Here is a 17,485-nt window from a genome sequence, read left to right on the forward strand (position 1 = left end):
AATTGCATTTTTAAAAAGTGTTGTATTTCTTCACTAAATTGTTTCATCCTTATTGTGGTGCTATACTCCTTTCCTCTTGTTTATCATTAACATATTAGGCTATAGTTTAAACTTGATGGACTTGCTTCATTCACCCTGATTATTACACCTTGCTGTTAGTACTAATGTTTCCTTTTACTATACAGTTAGGTCCAGAAATATTTGGACAGTGACACAAGTTTTGTTATTTTTCTGTTTACAAAAACATGTTTAGAAATACAATTATATATATAATATGGGCTGAAAGTGCACACTCCCAGCTGCAATATGAGAGTTTTCACATCCAAATCGGAGAAAGGGTTTAGGAATCATAGCTCTGTAATGCATAGCCTCCTCTTTTTAAAGGGACCAAAAGTAATTGGACAAGGGACTCTAAGGGCTGCAATTAACTCTGAAGGCGTCTCCCTCGTTAACCTGTAATCAATGAAGTAGTTAAAAGGTCTGGGGTTGATTACAGGTGTGTGGTTTTGCATTTGGAAGCTGTTGCTGTGACCAGACAACATGCGGTCTAAGGAACTCTCAATTGAGGTGAAGCAGGACATCCTGAGGCTGAAAAAAAAGAAAAAATCCATCAGAGAGATAGCAGACATGCTTGGAGTAGCAAAATCAACAGTGGGTACATTCTGAGAAAAAAGGAATTGACTGGTGAGCTTGGGAACTCAAAAAGGCCTGGGCGTCCACGGATGACAACAGTGGTGGATGATCGCCGCATACTTTCTTTGGTGAAGAAGAACCCGTTCACAACATCAACTGAAGTCCAGAACACTCTCAGTGAAGTAGGTGTATCTGTCTCTAAGTCAACAGTAAAGAGAAGACTCCATGAAAGTAAATACAAAGGGTTCACATCTAGATGCAAACCATTCATCAATTCCAAAAATAGACTGGCCAGAGTTAAATTTGCTGAAAAACACCTCATGAAGCCAGCTCAGTTCTGGAAAAGTATTCTATGGACAGATGAGACAAAGATCAACCTGTACCAGAATGATGGGAAGAAAAAAGTTTGGAGAAGAAAGGGAACGGCACATGATCCAAGGCACACCACATCCTCTGTAAAACATGGTGGAGGCAACGTGATGGCATGGGCATGCATGGCTTTCAATGGCACTGGGTCACTTGTGTTTATTGATGATATAACAGCAGACAAGAGTAGCCGGATGAATTCTGAAGTGTACCGGGATATACTTTCAGCCCAGATTCAGCCAAATGCCGCAAAGTTGATCGGACGGCGCTTCATAGTACAGATGGACAATGACCCCAAGCATACAGCCAAAGCTACCCAGGAGTTCATGAGTGCAAAAAAGTGGAACATTCTGCAATGGCCAAGTCAATCACCAGATCTTAACCCAATTGAGCATGCATTTCACTTGCTCAAATCAAGACTTAAGACGGAAAGACCCACAAACAAGCAAGACCTGAAGGCTGCGGCTGTAAAGGCCTGGCAAAGCATTAAGAAGGAGGAAACCCAGCGTTTGGTGATGTCCATGGGTTCCAGACTTAAGGCAGTGATTGCCTCCAAAGGATTCGCAACAAAATATTGAAAATAAAAATATTTTGTTTGGGTTTGGTTTATTTGTCCAATTACTTTTGACCTCCTAAAATGTGGAGTGTTTGTAAAGAAATGTGTACAATTCCTACAATTTCTATCAGATATTTTTGTTCAAACCTTCAAATTAAACGTTACAATCTGCACTTGAATTCTGTTGTAGAGGTTTCATTTCAAATCCAATGTGGTGGCATGCAGAGACCAACTCGCGAAAATTGTGTCACTGTCCAAATATTTCTGGACCTAACTGTATATCGCTAATCAGTGTGTGTCTTTTACTAGATAATGGGCTGTTTGACCTTAAGGACACATTATTTGAGGTTCTGCCTTAGTAATGCCTATAAAAGTCATAGCAAATGAAAACAAAACAGTTGTACGTGTTTAAATGGGTGATACAGATATCATAGGTAATATATTGTAGTCGCACCATTATCATTGGCGTTATCAGATTACTTCGAAAGTTGTGCATTTGTTAACGGCTTCCTTACTCCCTTGCTATGTTAGCACTACCTCTCCTATACCGTAGCTGAGGTTACGTCCATTCTGTTAATTCCTCTTGATAACACATACGTTTGCCATGAGTATTCCACCCTGAGTACAAATACTAGTACAACTGTAGACAGGTACCAGAGATAGGCCAGGGCCACCCTGTGTACACAGTAGTGGCAGAAAATCTTCAAATATCAGTCACTGTACATCTGGAATCCTGCCTAAAATATTAAAGGGGTAATCCAGATTAGTTTATCACTAGTGATGATGCTTTCTACTCAAAACGAGCAGTTACATGCTCAGATGGGTGCGTCTGGAGTACCGAGTATAATGGAAGTCAATGGGGAACCCAAGCGTTTTTCCGGAAGATTTTCCATTGACTTCAATAATACTCGGTGCTAAATTTGTACCCATCCAAGCATTACCTGCTCGTTATGAGTACCGAGCCCCCAAGCATGGTAGTGCTCACTCATCACTAGTGATCACCAATCTATGCATCCAGGAGGAGATGACGTAGCAGGTCAAGCAAAAAATAAAAATAAACAACCTGAAAAACTCACCGGATGTTCTATGTGGACCCAGTCTTGCACTGGGCCGACATTATTCTAATGATCATCTCCTATCCAGTGGAGACCAATAGATTCCACTTTAGGCAATCTATTAGCGGACAACCACCTCAACCGAAAGCAAGCACTGTATGGACACCATAGTCTATCGATGGGTGTCTTATATAGATTCCTATTAAGTAGTGATGGGCAGACTTGCAGATAACCGGGACCGGCGGACCTAACCAGATTTTTTACCCCCAGGGAATTTTACGTATTTCATTTTTTGCTCCCCTTCTTCTAAGAGCCATAACTTTTTTATTTTTCTGTCAATCTTGCCATATGAGGGCTTATTTTTTGTGGGATGATTGGTACTTTTGAATGAGACCATTAGGTTTACCATATTATTTACTGAAAAACGGGAAAAAAATTCCAAGTGCAGTGAAATTGCAAAAAAATTGTTTTTGGGATATTTTATTCACCACGTTTACTTTATGGTAAAACTGATGTGTCGGTGTGATGCCTCAGGTCGGTACGAGTTCATAGATACCAAAAATGTATGCTTTTACATTTATCTAAGGGATTAAAAAAATGAAAAAGTTTGTCCAAATAAAGAATTGCGCTTTTTGCGCCATTTTCTGAAACCCATAGCACTCTCATTTTTTGGTATCTGGTGCTCAGTGATGGCTTATTTTTTGTGCCTTGAGCTGACATTTTTAATTATACCATTTTTATGCAGCTGCTACATTTTTATCGCCTGTTATTGCATTTTAAACAATGTTTGCAGCGACAAAAAACGTAATTTTGGCGCTTGGAATTTTTTTTTATCGCCACGCCGTATACCAATCAGATTAATTAATTTTATATTTTGATAGATCGGGCATTTCCGATGCCAAATATGTGTATATTTTTTTTTAAGTGTTTTATTTTCAGTGGGGCAAATGGGGTGTGATTTGAACTTTAAGGCTATGTGCGCACGTTGCGTACAAGCCCTGCAGAAATTTCTGCAGCGATCTGAAGAGCACATGTGCGCTTTAGATCGCTGCAGAAATGTCCGTAGTGAGCGCCGATTCCATGCGCTCTGCCTGCAGCTCCTGCCATAGACAGAGCAGGAGCTGCCGGCAAAGCGCAGGAAAGAAGTGACATGTCACTTCTTTTTGCGCAGCGCTTCGGCAGTAGCCGAAGCGCTGCGCTCTTAGACGCCACGTGCGCACGGCCCCTGCACAATCTCCATAGACTGTGCAGGGGCCGCAGGACGCATGCAGTTACGCTGCGCTACAAAGCGCAGCGTAACTGCATGTTTTTACGCAACGTGCGCACATAGCCTTAGGGTTCTTTTTATTTCTTCATAGTTTTAAAAAAAAATTATTTTACATTTTTTATTTGTTTTACTAGTTCCCCTAGGGGACTTTATCAGCCTGATTGCTTGTGCATTTCTGTTGGCGACGGAGAACGGCGCACTCCCCACTGTGGCTATTTAAATCGCACTGACACATTTTGACAGCACAATCTAAGTGGCAACTAGGTGCGGGTGGATCACGGATCCACCAGCGCCTGTTAGCCCCACATGTCTGCTGTTCAAATCAACAGACATATGCAGGGATCATCCCGAAGTGATTACCACAATACAACCAAGGATGAACAAGTACATCATTGGATGTAAAGGGGTAAAAAAAAATTCCGGTTCTGGCCCGGAATTTATTCCAGATATCTGGCTGAACATCGGTCCCCATATAAGTCTGGGGGGACCAGAATCTGGCGATTAAAAATGGTGATAGAAGGAATGGGGGGATAGGAGCAGGAGCGTTATACTTACCGAGGCTCCAGCGCTGTGGAAACTGCTCCTGTGGCCGTCCATTAACTTCCAGGGCCGCACATTAGGCTCATGCATATGCACCTCTTTCCCCGTCCACCGGCGTCTGTGATTGGCTGCAGTCAGATGCGCACCCACCCTAAGTGGCAGCTGACTGCTTCCAATCACAGACGCTACGTGCATCTATCGTGGTATAAAACTAAATAACTAAAATGGTGCTGAAATCTGGTGCAGACATTTCAGCACGAAATTTGCACCTCCTGTAAGAAAACTGCACCGAAATGGCATCAAAACTGTTTTTGTGCATTTTTTTTGCGAAGAGATGCATATTTGGTGCTGAAATGTTTACACCATATTCCTGCACCCACTCTACACCTCTTGGCAAAAAAAAACAGATCACTACCGCATCATACCGCATGCGGTAGTGTTGCATTTTTTTGCCAGAAGGTGTAGATTGGGTGCAGGAATATGGTATAAAAATTTCAGTACCAGTCTGCATCTCTTAGCAAAAAACACAGTTTTCTACCAGGAGATGCAGGTCTGTGAGAGTTCATTGAGGTCAGGGGTGTTTTGGGGGTTAATAATGGGGTGAAAGAGGGTAGTTTTTTTTGTCTATTTCAAACAGAGGATTTTTTTCGGTGTCTATTTACTTTCACTTACAGATTAGTAATGGGTGGGGGGGGTCTCATAGATGCCTGGCATTACTAATATAGGGCTTAGTAGCAGCTGTGGGCTGTGATTAACCCCTTATTACTCTGAATGCCACCGCACCAGGACAATTGGGAAGAGGCTGGTAAAGTGCTGGGATTGTTGCATGTAATGGATGTGGCAATCCCGGGTGGTTGCAGGCTGCTATTTTTAGGCTGGTGGGCTCCCTATAACTATGGGTCTTCTCAACCTGAGAATACCAGCCCCCAGCTGTTGGACTTTATCATGGCTGGGTATCAAAATTAGGGGGGACCCCTTTTTAAAAATTATTTAATTAATAATAAAAAATAAAAAAAAAAGCTGCATGCCTCCCCTCTTATTTTGATACACAGCCAAGATAAGTGCAGGGCTGGGGGCTGCAGACGTAGGCTTTATCTGTGTTGGTATCATAATATGGGGAGACCTTACGCCAATTTATTTTTACTGTACGATATAGTCCCGCAGACATGGTCTGTGATTGGAAGGGTCAGAGATGCTGTCACTCAGTGTGGGGGCACGTCTGACTGTAACTAATCATAGGCGCCAATAGGCAGGGAAAGCAGTACATATGCAGGAGTCTACTGAATGGCCTCGGAAGTGAATGGGCGGCCGCTGGAACGTACAGCCGCACCGGAGCTTCAATAAGTATGAAGCACCGCTTTCTTTATTATTTTTCTTCTTTATTTTTTGTATTACCAGAGTGCCAAACCCAGATAATTAGCCGGAATTCCCTGAGAATTCCGGGTCCAGCACCCAAATACTTTTGAAACAACGCGGATTCGGACTTATGACTATTAAGTAAAAAATCATTTCCATGCACCATTAACATTTCACTATTTACCCCTTGTGCTGACTCGCCTGCAACACCAAATAGTAACCATCTGAAATGGCACCAATGCGGGCTCTATAGAGAAACCAAGCTGATTTTAGCAGTAATTTCTCAGACGTTGGAGTGCCATTTTATCTTGCACTAGCTGTGATATGGTCATATCTTAGGCTAGTTTCACACTTGCGCTATTTTGACGCAAACGGAATCCGTCACTAATGTAGTACAGTTCATTTATTTACAGTGGAAGCGCGACATCATGTGGACACAAGCGGGTACTGCATGACACACACGCGCCATAGTAACGCGCTTCCACTGTAAATAAATGAACTGTACTACATTAGTGACGGATTCCGTTTGCGTCAAAATAGCGCAAGTGTGAAACTAGCCTTAGTATGTTGTAGGAACACAAACTTAGGCCTCATTCATTCATCAGTTTCTGCCACAGTTTTTTTAGCTAGGTTGTCCGGAAGATGTGTGTGTGGTGGGGGGGGGAGGTTGTATGGAGACACCCACCAAAACACAGTCATGTTTGCTGACTAAACTCTATTCAAAGTGAGTCCTTACACCCCCCTGCAGGAGACCAACGATCAGGACCATTTTTTACTTGTTGGTCTCCCGCTGTGCAGCACGCATTGGCGTTTTTGACAGCGGGAGACCAACGAGTGCCGATTCTGAGTGTGCAGTGAGCCGTCGTTACACAGGTTGCTGGTGGCTGGTTACTGTGGAGATCTGCCTGACTGACAGCCCAACAGCAACCATGTAGCGACATTCCAGCGATCCCTGCCAGGTCGGATCGCTGGTACGTCGCTGTGTGTAACAGGACCCTAAGAAAGGAAAACAGATAACACTGTGCCATCTGTGCTGTTTGTTTTTCAATGACTCTTTGATAGTAGAAGCTTGGGAAACTTCCATCAGTTTATTTTTTTTTAAATACAAGAAAAACAGATGACAGTTACTGAAATCAAAAACACATGAGCCAGAAGACAAAGAAAAAATTGTTTTGCAGATGACAAATCATGTATGTGTAAATAAGGCCTATGAATGCGGGTTTATTGGAAATTCGTGAGTTTTACGAGAGCAGGCCAGGTCACTCCAGGTTTGTGTTAGCTTGTGGACTACAAGGGTTTGCTAACCATTCTGAAACCTTAAATCTGTAAAGCCTCTTTCACACATCCGTGAAAACCATGCACGTTTTGCACGGACATGTAAAAGGTGTCTATTGCCCTCCGTGTGCTGTGATTTTGGCACACGTGTGTTATCCGTGTGCTATCCGTGATAACACACGGAGAACAGGAACTTTCTGCTCACCTGTCCCTGGCGTTGCTGTCCGTGATGCTGATCTACGGTCTCCGACCCTGCTGCTGCTTCCGGTTCTCTGTGCCGTGCATATGCGATGAGCATAATGAGCGGGGGTCGGAAGCAAGCGATAGCAGCGGCAAAGACAGAAATGCTGGAGAAGGGGAGTAAAGAAATTCATTTTATTTCACAGACACGTGTGTTTTCTCTGGTACATGTCACACTGATTCCACACCCGTGAGGTCCATGTGACACCCGTGCTGCCGGAGAGAAAAAAACAAAAAAAAAACCCCAAAAACAGTTCTACATGTTGAGCACACAGACACACGTATGCTCCACCCGGACCATGGGAAAACACACACGTGTGCACAAACCCATTGATTTTAACGGGTCTACGTGTGCTCAGGTCTCCGGTACATGTGAAAACGGACGTCACACATACCGGAGACACAGATGTTGATCCTTCTTCTAGCCAGGTCTAGGGTCAGTTAGGGTAGGCCATCTGAAGCGGGAGGGGGTGGGGGGGGGTGGGGGTTCCAAAAAAGTAAGACACTCTCTGCTGTCAGGAAGGGATAGTTAGGATGCATTTATGTAGGCCCCATCCCTTGCAAATTCTGGCATTACCAAAGACTCCTATTTTTAATTCCTTCTATCTAATACAGTTATAAGTTTTCATTGGCACCTACACTTATTTTGTGTCTTAGTGCGTCTATGTGCTGCATCGGAGTATATTGTGTGTTTTTAATTGAGATTAATAAAGAGGATTAATTTTAGAGGTATTTTCTATTGGTGTTTTTGCATATAATATACCTCAGTATGTATTATCAATTTTTGGGTGTGATAATTTTTAGACACCAGATGTTTTTGAAACAGAAGTCTTCATGAAAACACGGGTGGCGTTTTTCCAGAAGCTCCCTTTTTGACATCTCGTCTAACTTTGAGACGCTTTGACACAGTTTTTGTTCTGATGGCCTTTGTAAAACGTCTCCAAACAGAAGCTGCCAGAAGAATAGTCAAGCCCCTTGTATTAGCAGGCTTAATTGCTATTGAAGCTTGAAGTGGTTAAGGGAAGCTGAAAAGGGTGGAGCATACACATCACGTCAGTTTTACATTGTTTTGCACCATGTTCATTCATTTTAGCATTTTTCTAGGCAGTTTTCAGCAGAAAAAGGTGTCATGTGCACATACTCTTAAAGGGAACTTACCACCAGACTTGGTGACTCTAAGCTGCAGCCACCACCACTGAGCTCATATACAGTATTCTGTAATGTTGTATATAAAAGCCCAGGCCGCTCTGTATAATGTAAAAATCACTTTTATTATACTCACCTAGGGGAGGTCCGGTCCGATGGGTGTCACTTCTGTCTAGTCCAGCGCCTCCTGTCTGCTGCGATCTCCATCCTTCTGCCCAGCCCAGTATGGATCACGTGTCCTATATCATGCACACAGGCCGGCATTGCGGTCCAGCCCAGGCGCACTTTGATCTGCCCTGGTGATGGCAGATCAAAGTACTGTAATGCGCAGGCGCGAGGAAAGGTTAAAGACCATCCACACACTACAATACTCTAATTTGCCATGAGCAGGGCAGATCAAAATGCGCCTGTGCAGGACCTGAGCCGGCCTGTGTGGATGACATAGGCCACGTCACGCACACAGACCTCAGAAAAATGACAGCAATCGACAGAGAGGAGGCACTGGATCGGACCGCCCCTTAGGGGAGTATTAAAAAGGGTTTGTTTGTTTTTTTTACATTCAGCACAGCACCCTGGGTTCCAATATACAGCATTCCAAATTGCTGTATATAAGAGCTCAGTGGTGGTGGCCACAGCTTATAGTCCCCAAATCTGGTGACATGTTCCCTTTAAAAGTCTATCAGAATCAAGCATTTACACCTTACATTATACAGAGAGCTAATAGATATTCTTGAATATGCTGAGTTAACCTTTTAAGTCCCCCAAAGGCTTGCAGACATAAAATAAACTCAGCAGTTACTCTTTTGAAATCCAGCTCCATCTCTCCACCACTATCCCAATCTTTGATGACTGCTGTGATGAGGTCGCAACTGCAGTACACACGACTTCTGTAGCCAATCACTAACCTCAGCTCATGTAGACAGCACAAGGTAGAGTCCAGTGATTGACTGCAGTGGTCCTGTGCATTTTAGTTGTGAAACCACCACTTTAACCTGACGAGCAGGACAGTGATACATGTAAATAGTGGAAAATGCAGTAGTTGCCTCTTGCCAATAGACTATGTAAATTCACAGTTTCCATGTTCCGTTTTATTATAGTGCACACAGAACCACCAAGTCATAACAATGATTGTCTGACAAATGGAAGGGTAATGAGAGTGTAACGACAATTCAAACAAGGGGCACAAGACCCTTGTTCTAAGGTTGTGTGTCCCCCAGTGATTGTAAATTGATCACCTATCCACAGAATAGGTAACGGTTGCGCAAGTGAGCCAGCTCCTTTTAATTTCTCCATATTGTCAGCCTTCTCCAGAAAGTAGGTGATAAAATTACACTTTGAACTATAAGCAGTGACTCCATGTTCTTGGATACGTTCCATGCATGGAATAGTTTCTCCCATTGATATTAACAGAAACCATTTAAATATGTTTATAAGAAGAGATTTTCTCTCCCACCCCACGGCTTTTTATGACAAACAAAATAAAGTTATTTACCCCATGTAAATCAGGATCTTCTACACCACATTAGTTTCACTGCCCTCTTTAAACTCACTCCAGACTCTAAGTTCCTTTTTTATATGGCTTGATGCCTAAAACAGGGACTATCTACTCAAGATGGAGTTGCACCAAATAGAACAAGTCACCATGAAAACAGTCCAGGTCTACAGGAAAGACGTTATCAAGGAGGGGAAGCTGAGGAACTCATAATATAATATATGCAGCTACCCCTGCTCTATAATTGGATGCATTTTCATGATGACAGGTTCCCTTTAAGGAAGTTGTCTTCCTCTTACAAACTTTTCACTGTATGCTCAGTTACAAGTAAAACACAAAAAGAGAAAGGATTCAGAAGGATGTAGATAAGCTGGAACAATGGGCAGCAACTGCTGGAATGGTATTTAACAGGGAGAAATGCAGAATTCTACATCTGGGCAAGAATGGGAGGAATAGAACTAAGCAACAGCTTATGTCAAAAAGGCAGGTATACTAATGGATCACAGACTGTACATGAGTAAACAGTGTGATGCAGCAGCAAAAAAAGCAAACAGTTCTGAGATTTATAAAGAGAAGCAGAGTCTAGATCACATGAAGTAATTATCTCTCTTGTTCAGGAAGAGCTACTGCATGCAATATCCTACAAGAAAAGGTTAAAGGATCTGGGAATGTTTAGCTGGCAAAAAAGAAGGCCAATAGAAGACTTAAGGAGTAGTCCGAAAGCAAGACATTTTTCTACTACTTCCCCACCTATTTGGGCTAATAATTTAGCAATTTTCTAATATTCTTGCTTTCAAAATTCCCTACCTACACTAGCAGCTACTGCATTTAAGGTTTTTTTCTTTTCTATTTCTTGTCTGATGCTGATTAGTTTGAGTGCCCCAGTGCATGCTGGGATATTCAAAGCGTCACCAGGGGGAAGAGGCTGCAATCACTTCCAGAGCCTCTGCCTCTCCCTGAAACAAAAGGTCTTCAGTGATGCTCATTTCAGGGGTGGTACGGTCACTGCTAAGTCCTGTATTGTCTCAAACCTACCCCTCATACACTGCCTTCCTTGTTCAGTATCTCATTCTGTACCCTGTGCAATGAGTGCAGCGTCCAGACTTGTCTGCTTCTGAACAGTAATAAGCTTGCAGCAGAGAGCAGTCACCATACTTAGTGGTGCAGGAGATCACCACCATCCCACAGGTGGCATCACTGGTCACGGTCTGCCCGGGAGAGATACCGCCCTGCGGCAAGCTTATTACTAAACATAAGTTGACAACAGTCCAGATGCAGGGGAAGGTGGACACAGCAGTGACAGCACTACCCCTGAAATGAGTGTTGCTTAGTTTCAGGGAGGAACAGAGGCTGTGAGTGACCACAGCCTCTGCCCCTTGATGCGGCTTTGAATATCCCAGCATGCACTGGGGTACTTAAATAGACGGGAAATAGAAAAGAAAAAAAACACTATAGTGGTTAGATACTGTAGTATAGTTAGTGAATAGTAGGGAATTTTTAAAGCAAGTATATTAGGACAATTGCTTAGATTAGGGATACAGGTTAGATATTACAAAAAACCTTTAGACAGCGAGAGTGATCAATGAGTGGAACAGGCTGCAACAAGAGGTGAAGAGTTCTCTTTCAATTAAGTCTTCAGAGGCTGGACAGACATCTATCTAAGATGGTTTAGTGAATCCTGTTTTGAGCAGGGGCTTTGACACAGTGACCCTGGGAGGTCTCTTCCATCTCTAACATTCTAGGATTGTATGAAAAATATAAAGTGCTGCTTGTATGTGTTGATCAGTGGTGAAATGATTGGCTCCAGCGCTGTCAGTCATCAAACTTAGCACATCTTAGGCTAGGTTCACATTTCCGTTGTTTTGAATCAGTCACATGTGTTGCTTGACGCTTGTGACTGATGCGTTGTACAATGGATGACCAGAAAGAATTCATTCTCGGACTCAGTTATAAAACGTGAGAGAGCGATCAGCTGATCGCTCACCGCAGGCGATAAGCTAATCGTTCGGCCACGAGAGAGCATGCGCAGTGAAATCCTAAGGATTCCGCTGCTCAAAAAAGTTACACTCTGCGTTCCTGCCGCCCGACGGTCAGTCGTTCCACGACTGATCAGTCGGGCGCAGGATGCAACGCAAGGTCATCAGTCACAATCCCCACTCATACAAGTCTATGGGAACAACGGAATCTGCCAAACGGATTCCGTTGTGTTACCAGAGCCGCGGATTGTGACTGATAGAAATTGACAGAAATGTGAACCTAGCCTTACAGTGTAGGCAGCACAAGGCGCTGAAGTCCGCTCCATTATTTGCATTAGAGCTGTTGATATGTCACAGCTGCAGCTAATCCTTGACCAGGACAGAAAGGCAGCACTGGCCCGTGGACGGAATGTGAAGCTTAAACAGGTAACAGCCTTTGGGCAAGTTTGTTGAATGAGGACACTGACAAATACCTTCAACTCGAAGCCATGCATTTCTTAGTCATGTTGGCTTTTGATACCAAAGACTGGTTATAAGCAGGGCTGTGGAGTCGGTAAGTCAAACCTTCGACTGACTCAGACTCCTCAATTTCCCTTGCTCCGACTCAGACTCCACGACTCCGACATATATTGCTTATAGTCAAGTGAAAAATGTATTGTAGTACATGAACATGTGTATGTGAACATCAGACATTTAATCATTTTTATGATACAATAATCAAGATATTTAGATAAAATATATTGGATACAACTTTAGAACACAAAAAACTGTAAATATGTAATACACTATGTAATACAGTAGATTACATAAATATCTTGTGTATATTATATATATGTACCGTATTTTTCAGATTATAAGACACACCGGACTATAAGACGCACCCTGGTTTTAGAGGAGGAAAATAAAACTTTAAGCAAAAAAATGTGGTCATGACAAACTGTTATGGGGCGAGGATCTGCTGCTGACACTGTTATGAGGGTAATGTCCCCAAATTCACTACTAAGGTACCCCATCCTGGTAATGATCCTCCTGCCTTGTATATGATCATGCTATAAACCCCCATCCTGCTCATATACCCCCATCCTGCTCATATACCCCCCATCCTGCTCATATACCCCCCCATCCTGCTCATATACCCCCCCATCCTGCTCATATACCCCCCCATCCTGCTCATATACCCCCCCATCCTGCTCATATACCCCCCCATCCTGCTCATATACCCCCCCCCCATCCTGCTCATATACCCCCCCCATCCTATTGATATACCCCCCCATCCATCCTGCTCATATACTCCCATCCTGTTCATATACTCCCATCCTGTTCATATACCCCCCCATCCATCCTGCTCATATACTCCCATCCTGCTATATGCCCCCATCGTGCTCATATACCATCCTGGTATATGGCCTGTATCCTATAGCACAGAGAAAAAATATAAACGTTTATACTCACCTGTTCCTCACTCCCTGCAGCACCGGTCATCTTCCTCTCTGCGCCGCTGACCTGTGTGTGGAGCCGTTCCCCTGCAGCATCGCGATGTCTTCCTGTCTGTGCCGATCAGCTGACTGGCACAGACAGGAAGACATCGCGTGCTGCAGGGGGACGGCTCCACACACGGGGACGGGTGAGTACACTGATTCACTGCACCCCACGCTGATGATGACGCTCGGGAAGCAGTGAATACAGCCGCACATGCTCACTCCAGGCTGTAATTGCCTGGGGTGATCATGCGGACCGGCTCTTTACTATGCGCGCGTCCACGCTCGTCCTCCCGCCCACCTGTCAGTGTCGGCTTCTGCGCTGAGAAATGGGCGGGAGGATGGGCGTGCATATGTAATGAGCGGGCCCACGTGGTCACAGCAGGCTGCTACAGCCTGCTCGTGCCCCCAATGACCCGCTCCACCGCAGCACCCTCATTCCCAGCCGCAGCCCTATAGTCAGACCATAAGACGCACCCCCAACTTTCCCCCAACATTTGGGGGGAAAAAAGTGCGTCTTATGGTCCGAAAAATACGCTATATTATATTACAGATTTACAATTAGTTTTGTGTTCTAAAGTTGTATTCTAATAAATATATTTTATGATCTACCGTAAATATCTTTATTGTGTCATAAAAATGATTAAATGTCTGATGTTCACATTGTACTACAATACATTTTTCACTTAAATATAAGCAATATACTTAATGTTATTATTTAGTATGTTTTTGTTGAAAACTGTTTTTTGCCACACAGTGTATTACATAGTGTTTTATATATAACGCCATGTAATACACTATGTAAGTGGCAAAAAAACAGTTTTTAACAAAAACATATTAAACATTTGTGCAGTCTATAAATTTGTTGTAAGAAATAGAATTGCCTCCATCAGATCCTCCTTTGCATATGACCTCAAATCTGACCTAATAATTTTAAGGCTAGATAACCTCTCTACAGTAACTTGGGTTGGAGGCAAAGCCGTAACCACATAGGCAACATCTGACAATTTCCGGGTATAAAGGAATTGCCTCATGCAGTCAGTTTTGATGAATGGTTGAATTTTTCTATTTCTTTGAGAGCAAGTGAAAATTTTTACTGAAATCTGGTCAATCTGCTGCTATAGGAGACGGAGTGAAATCTTTTTCCTTGCGGCAACGCTTTGCCTGCTCCATGTCATCCAAATACTTGTCAAAGTTAAACTCCTCATCTGATGAGGATGAAGATATGGCAGCAGTAGCACTGTCAGGACCCAAGTACTCTTGCGCCTGGCAGTGATGTAGCCACTCATCCTAACTGCTACCTCACTCAAAGCTTCTTTTCCTTTAGTAAGCTGATCATCAAGCAGTATACAATGACTTGGGGCCACAAACAGCTGCCAGAAGAAGTTTATTTCCCAATAGCTGTGTCTCTCTCCGTTTCATTGAAGCAGAAATGCCATCTGGGATTAAACTTCCTCTTTGGGACAGGCAAAATAGCAAGTTCTTCTACTCCCTTATGAAAATGCCAGGCGTTAAATCCTCAGTTTGTAATGTTTTAGTCACGGTAAATGGGTAATTAAGAAATTCCTTCAATTCAGCCACCTGTGTCTATTAACCTTCATTTAAGGTTACTTGAGGGCTCATATCTATAAGAAATCATTTTAGTTCAAGCAAATCGCTCAGTCATTAAATAAGTGCTGCCTCACCGAGTGGCTTGATCAACAATTGCCCCTTTCCCAGCACGTCTCTTCAAGATGGAATCAATGTTAGGGGATCTAGCGGCAATAACCAATTTCCTCACTTTTCCAATCAATTTCCAACATGTCCGCCCAGTTTCACACATCCGGCTTTTCGCCGGTTTGGTGGATGCGACGCATGCCGATACAGTACAGTGGCAGCGCCGCAACTTCCGGGTCACATGACAGCATGTGACCGGCGTTTGGCAGCGCTGCCACTGTACTGAAGTGCGCCGCATCCGCCAAACCGGCGAAAAGCCGGATATGTGAAATCGGGGTCCCTCTTGCAGACTTATTGCCAGCTGCAGCGTGTGCACCACACAGCGCATGTGATGAATATGAAAGTGTTTTGAAGCAGCTTCAACAAGATCTAATTCTAAAGTATCATTTTGCTGTTCTGTTGTAATATCTGTTCCTCAGTTAAATGAGCAGCGCTGTGGCTCCATCTCTAACATACTAAATCCTAAATTTTCTTCTAGATGTTGTTCATTACTCATTCATCAGTTTAATTGTATTTATGGTTGAAGCATTGTCCTTTACAATGGCAAGAACCTGTTCGAGTTTGTAATCTTGCAGAACTTTTTCCACCAAGGCCTGAAGAAACTGGCTGGTGTGACGAGCTTTAGTATCTTTTACTGCCAGTGTCTTGCTAACAACTTTCTTGTCACAAAAATATCGAACATTGATGGCAAAATAATTCAGTGAAATGCAGTGACTCCGGGCATCCCAGCAAAGGCAATGGGTGAAAAGATATGACATTCAGACACAGCGTTTTGTGTGGATCAGTTTGTGCTCAAAAACAGATCCTCACAAAAGAATGAGCAGTCAGTTTGTGGTGTTTTCTAATCTGCTTTTGCTATTGAAAGAATCATTTATGAGCTCAAAAACCTTTCAGGTGATGTGGGTTTAACCCCTTCAGCCCCAGGGCACTTTCAGTTTTTGTTTTTTGCTCCCCTTCTTTCGAGAGCTGTAACTTTATTTTTCTGTCATCTTGCCATATGAGGGCCTGTTTTTTTGCGGGACAAGTTGTACTTTTAAATGAAACCATAAGTTTTACCATATGGTGTACTGAAAAACGAAATTTTGATGCTAAGTGTGGAAAAACTGCAAAAAAAGTGTGTTGGCACAATAGTTTTTGGGATGTTTTATTCACAGTGTTCACTAGATGTTAATATTAATGTGTGGGTATGATGGCTGAGGTCAGTGAGAGTTTGTAGACACCAAACATGTATAGGTTTACTTGTATCTAAGGGGTTAAAAAAAATTCACAAGCTTGTCCAATAAAAGTGGCGTACATTTTGCGCCATTTTCCGAAACCCGTAGAGTTCTCATTTTTTGGGATCTATGGCTGATAGCTCGAGATGCAAAAAATAAGCAGACGTTTCTAATGGTACCATTTTTGCGCAGATGCTACGTTTTGATCGCCTGTTATTGCATTTTGCGTAAAACTTGCGGCGTAAAAAACGTAATTTTGGCGTTTGGAATTTTTTGCCACTACGCCGTTTACCAGATTAATTGATTTTATAATTTTAATAGATTGGGTATTTCTTAACGCAGCGATACCAAATGTGTATATTTATTTTTTAACCCTTTAATTTTTAATGGGGGGGAAAGTGGGGGGGTGATTTGAACTTTTAGGCTATGTGCCCACGCTGCGGAAAATGCGCGGATTTTGCCACGGATTTCTCGCGGAAAAGCCGCGGATTTTCCAGAATCTACAGCACAGCTACTCCCCAGCCATTTCTATGGCATTTGGGAAATGCTGTGCCCACGCTGCGGATTTTTCCGCAGCGGAAATAGTGCGGAAAAATCTGCAGCATGTCAATTATTGTTGCGGATTTCTCTGCAGGGTTCCATATACTTACCTGCCTCACCGGAGTCACTCCTTCCGGTGTACAGGAGCGGTGAATCCAGGTACAGGAAGGAAGAGGTGGGCGGAGCCTGCACGAGCTCTGGTCATGTGACAGCCGGAGCTAGTTCAGGCCCACCCACCTTCTCCTGCAGACGCTGAGAGTGACCCGGCTGCCGGAAAGTGAGGTGCTGCATGGAGGCAAGTATGAACTCCCCCGATCACTGCAGCACTTGTTCTGCATTGAGGATGCAGAGCCTAAGCCATGGTACGGTATCCTCAATGCAGAATGCCCGCACCATATCCGCACGACATTCCGCAGCATGGAAACAGACAAAAGTTGTGGTGCAGTTTCCTGGGAGCACCTGCGGAATGTCCTGCAGATATATCCGCAGGACACTGTCCCCGTGGGCACAGCCTTAGGTTTTTCTATTTTTTTTTTATTTTTTAACTTTTTTAATTTTACTAGTCCCCTTAGGGGGCTATAGCGATCAGCAATCCGATAGCTCTTATCCATCTGCTGATCACAGCTATACAGCTG

The sequence above is a fragment of the Anomaloglossus baeobatrachus genome, chromosome 5, assembly GCF_048569485.1.
Source record: "Anomaloglossus baeobatrachus isolate aAnoBae1 chromosome 5, aAnoBae1.hap1, whole genome shotgun sequence".
In the NCBI taxonomy this organism is placed as follows: Eukaryota; Metazoa; Chordata; class Amphibia; order Anura; family Aromobatidae; genus Anomaloglossus; species Anomaloglossus baeobatrachus.